This window comes from Arachis ipaensis, chromosome B10, assembly GCF_000816755.2.
Source record: "Arachis ipaensis cultivar K30076 chromosome B10, Araip1.1, whole genome shotgun sequence".
Lineage (NCBI taxonomy): Eukaryota > Viridiplantae > Streptophyta > Magnoliopsida > Fabales > Fabaceae > Arachis > Arachis ipaensis.
The window spans coordinates 131,343,668-131,348,746 of record NC_029794.2 but is presented as its reverse complement, the minus strand read 5'-3'; positions in this window follow the sequence as shown (position 1 = coordinate 131,348,746).

The window sequence follows — 5,079 nt, the reverse complement described above, 5'->3', positions numbered from 1 at the left end:
AAAATTATAGGTATTAAATTAAATAAGGTAGTTTAGAGTTAGGAGAATTATAGTGTACAGATTGGAGGATACAGATATTCTTTTTGGAGTTATCTTATGGTGACAGGTGTCCAGGGAGAGCCGCTTGTTCGCTGAAAGGGGTGACGTGAAGCGTGCACGAAGCCGAATAGCTCATGTTGGAAGGGAATTGGCTCCGTTTGGGAAGGAGGTGCTGTGCTTTTTTTTTTTTGGTCTTGGAAAGGAGGTGCTGTGCTTGGATGGGGGGAATTGGGCCCGGCTGGACTGGACTCCATATTCCATACAAGGCCTTGGATGAAGGTGGGCTGTGAGAGAATCATGGTTGAAAGGGTGGGATGGGTTTTCAGTAAGTAAGTAACGGGTATATGATCCCTTGACCCGAAAAAAAAGAAAAAAAATAAATAAAAGATTGCATAACCCAATTGAAGGCAGAAAAAAAAAAAAAGGAGGCACTTTGATAAAGATGTTTAAAATAGGGGTGAGCACGGGTAGCAGGTACCCGATTATCCGTCCGAATCCAAACCGAACCAATTAAATTGGTTCTAAAACCAACGGGTAATCGGGTCCAACTCGAACCAAATCGATGGTTTTTGTTAGTGATTGGTTCGGGTATCGGTTTTGGGAGTGCGGAACCCGAACCAACCCGCGAACCCAATCATATATTAATTAAATAAAAAAAATAAAAAAATATATATGGCTTTTCCATTAGACAATGATTATTCATTATTAATATGTTTAAGAAGAGAAAGAATATATGCGCCTGCACGAAATTTTTGGTGACCACAGAAGACTTAGTTTATTTAGCAGGTAGTAGTTATTTTGGTGTTGTATTCATTATAGGATAATTTTATATAATTTAAAAAGTAATGAATAAAGATATGATTGAACAAATATTAAATATCTGAGTAGGCACTACTGGATTAACAGTAAAAATATAATTCATGCAGTATCACAGGAATGTTGAGATGTAAAAATATGTTGAAGTGAATACAGTTTAGCTGCAGTTTAGATATGTTGATTCTATTTATTTGTTAGAACGTTGACTAAATAAGATAGTGAAATATTCAAATATGTAAGTATACTGGTTGGCGATATAATGACTGAACGCTGTATAAGACGACTATTTTTTTTTAGGTATGGAAGTAAGAGTAGTGATATAATGAAACACTATAATTTTTGGTATTGTACGAAATTGTGGAAGGTATAGAAATCGGACGGTCCAATTAGTGAACCTCAATTTCATTAAATTTTTTTTAACATAAATCGGATAGTCCAATTTGTATACTATCTACTAATCGGACGGTCCGATTTCTACTTCTCTAATTAAGCGATTCCACATTTAAAAATAACACCCCATCAATCCACATTTTTATAAAATACCGTTGTAACTCCAATATCAAAAACAAAAAGTTCGTATTTACATTACAGAGTTTGATCACAGTAGCTACAGCAGAATTGAAGCTAAAGCATGTCATTTAATAGCTCATTATTCATTCAGCTTTCACTCTCATATATCAGTAAATATCCCATTTCTTAATTCGTGTATCTCGTTTGGTGAAATAATACCGTAACACTATATTAATACCAATAGGCAATAACAATATTAATTAGTTAAGACAAAAAATATTAATTAACTAAAATATGAATTTAATTTTAATTGATATAATTATTTTTTAAAAAATTATGGCATATTTAATTGATGGGAAAAATTGATAACTAATTCTATATAATATATATAAAAGAGAACTTTTTTCTTGTATAATTCAAAAATAAAAAATAAATTATATGATTTTCTTTAATTCATTTGTAAACTAATACTTTGAGAGAAATTTTTGAGAACTAGCAATTTTTAGTAGTTTTGGTCATTATTTAGCTAGTACAAATATTAAATTATTTTTAACAAATAAATTTTATTATTTTATATATATAAATTTTGAAAAATATATGTATAAACTGTATTGATTTATGTGTACAAAATTTTAGTAAATATAAATGTAAAGTATATATTTTTGTGTGTAAAATATCTATAAATATACTTATAAATTATTGTTGGTTAAAAATAATAATATTTGCTAGTAGTGATGTAACATTGCTCATATTTTAATTCAACTTACTATTTTTTTATCCCTAATTCTGTATCCTTTTTAATTACTTGTAAATTTTTTTATCCATATATATATATAATGCTTAAAATTGTTAATAATAATACTAATAACATTTTATTTATTCAATTATGAAGTATATTTAAAAATTGGCATTATGTTTTCAATTATTTACATATCTATTTAACTATTTTTTCTATTAATCTGCTAAATACTTTTAAAGTCTAATAGTATTTAATTTATATATTGGTACATGTATTAAAATGGCTAAAAATACAAACAAAGAAAAATTTTATAAGAAGCGTCTAATTATACAATGTTTAAATACAAATGGTCCTTGGCTGTGACAGTAGGAAAATTGACTTAATTTTTTTTTTAATTTACAATTAAGTGAAATAATTACATGAGCGAAAAAATTTAGAATAAAAAATTGGAGAGTTATGTATTTATAATGTACGTTATCTTTGATTCTTAGAGTAAAAAGCACAATTCAACTTTTTTATAATATTTTTTAATTGTATATAAATCAATTAAAAAAATATTTTAATTTTTTAAATTAAATTTAAAATTCTAATTTCTATTACAATTAAAAAACTTTAACCCTAAAAATAATTACTTTAGGATATAAAAATTAAATATGAAGATCATAAACTCAGCTTTGAATCAATACTTTGTTATTGATTTTATTTAATTAATAAATACTACATACTAGCTAATATGTACAATTTAGATACTATGACAATAATTAACACAAACAATTTAAAATGAGTTAAAAATGAGATTTTTTAAAAGTTATAAGGAAAGAGAATATATATTTTATAAATAGAAGAGAGAAAAATGTCATTTTAGTATCTTTTAAAAAAAATTTCTTTTAAATTTTACTTAACACATTTTAGGTTCTTGATGTTAAATAATGCTAATTTTATCCATTTTTCTCAAAAGAATAATTTTTTTTTAACAAAAATATCCTTTACTAAAAATTTTATTTTCTGTCATTGAATTTTGCTTTTCAAAATACATTTTAGTAAATTACCTTTTAACGATTAAATTGTATTTGCATGAAAATATTATTTAAAAAATTCGAGAGTAAAATTATTTTTTTAAGATCTCGTTGAATAATTTTTTAACTATTAAGTTATTACGTTAATTCTTTTTGTTAAAAAATCTTTTAACAATTTTCTATGAATTTTTTGATACCAAAATATACTATTTTAACACTAAAAAATGTGTTAGTAGAAATTTTTTTCAATATAGATATATTTTCATTGTTGTGCATATTAGTAATGGTAACATTCTTTAGGGTAAAGTACTAAATTGGTCCTCTATATTTAGGCGTAATTTTGTTTTAGTCTTTAAGGTTTAAAGTGTTCTATTTGAATTTAAAAAAATTTTATTTAGCATCAATTTAGTCCCACAGTGATGTCAAAGTTAAATAATTAACGGAATATTCCACATAATAACAGTACAAGAACAAAATCGATAATTTAGAGAACAAGTACAAGCTACAGAGGCACAAAATCAACCATTGATGCATCAATACATTTATTTATCATTCTTTTTAGTTTTATAGAAAATATTTTATTTATATTGTAAGAAAAATAATAAATAAATGTATTGATGTATCCATAGTTGATTTTGTGCCTCTGGAGTCTATATTGTTCTCCAAATTATCGATTTTGTTCTTGTACTGTTGTTATTTATGACATTCCGTTAATTATTTAACTTTGACCTCACTGTGGGACTAAATTGATGCTAAATGAAACTTTTTTGGATTCAAATAGAACACTTTAAACCTTAAAAACCAAAACAGAATTACGTCCAAACATAAGAGACCAATTTAATACTTTACCCTATTTTTTATTTAATGTAAGAAGAATATACATTAATATCGCAAAACTAATAGTAACATAAAAAAAATGTTAACAAAAATTTTTGTGGAAAAATAATAATTTATTAATTATAAAAATTATTGAAGGATACTTTGAAAAAAAATTAATTTAATGATTAAATAACATTTGTAACTATTGATTCCTTAATATGTTTATGCCCGTAAAATAATTCGTTATAATTGTTTTTAGGATTACTCAGACGGGATTCTATTCTTAATAGTTACCTATGTTAGTTATGTATTTGCAATTAATAGGGTTCCTTCAATGTTAGCAGACTAGTGAAGCTAAGACCCAACTGCTAGCTTTCCTACATTTTTTTTTTCTGAACCCCCCAACATGGCCCACGTTGTAAGCCTCCAACCAACGGAATGAAGAATTCTCAAAACTCCGTTCCATCTCACCCAACGAAGCCGGCTTATTTGCCCATCCCATCAGCGCCCTCAACTTTCTCAGAGCCAGCTGCTTCCTGATCACGAGAACAACACGTGTCAAATGTTGAAATAAGATGATTGTAGATCTGTATATCTGTACAGAATAACATTTGTACACTAGTGCGACCCTTAGAGTTATTGTGTCTTTAGTATTGTTGAAATAAATAAGAATAGTGACTTAGTGTAATGTGTTCATTTTGTATTGGACTTTCTCTGTCTTTGGTGCTTTTAACCTTTGACATGATGACATCTACAATGTTACATAGTAGTGGAACAGTAATCAACTACTACTCCTTGAGTTTGAACACATTAACTCTCTAACTGTTAAGTTAAGCTGGTACTTTCTATACGATGTAACCGGATAATTCTCTTGCATTGAAATTTATTATCTCTATTAGGTGGTTCTCAAGTAAATGAGAAAAGAAAGAGTTAATTTTAAAATTCCGTGGTCTTAAACAGTATTTTGGTACTTAAAAAGTTTAGTTTTTGACATGAATACTCAATAAAATGGTATTTTGCCTCTCGCAAATATTATTTCTATTTTTAAGAAGTTTTAAAAATACATTTTTTTGACATAATTTTTTTGTAAGGATGCTTAGGAAAAGATATTTTCTCAATATTTAAATTTAATGAATTTAG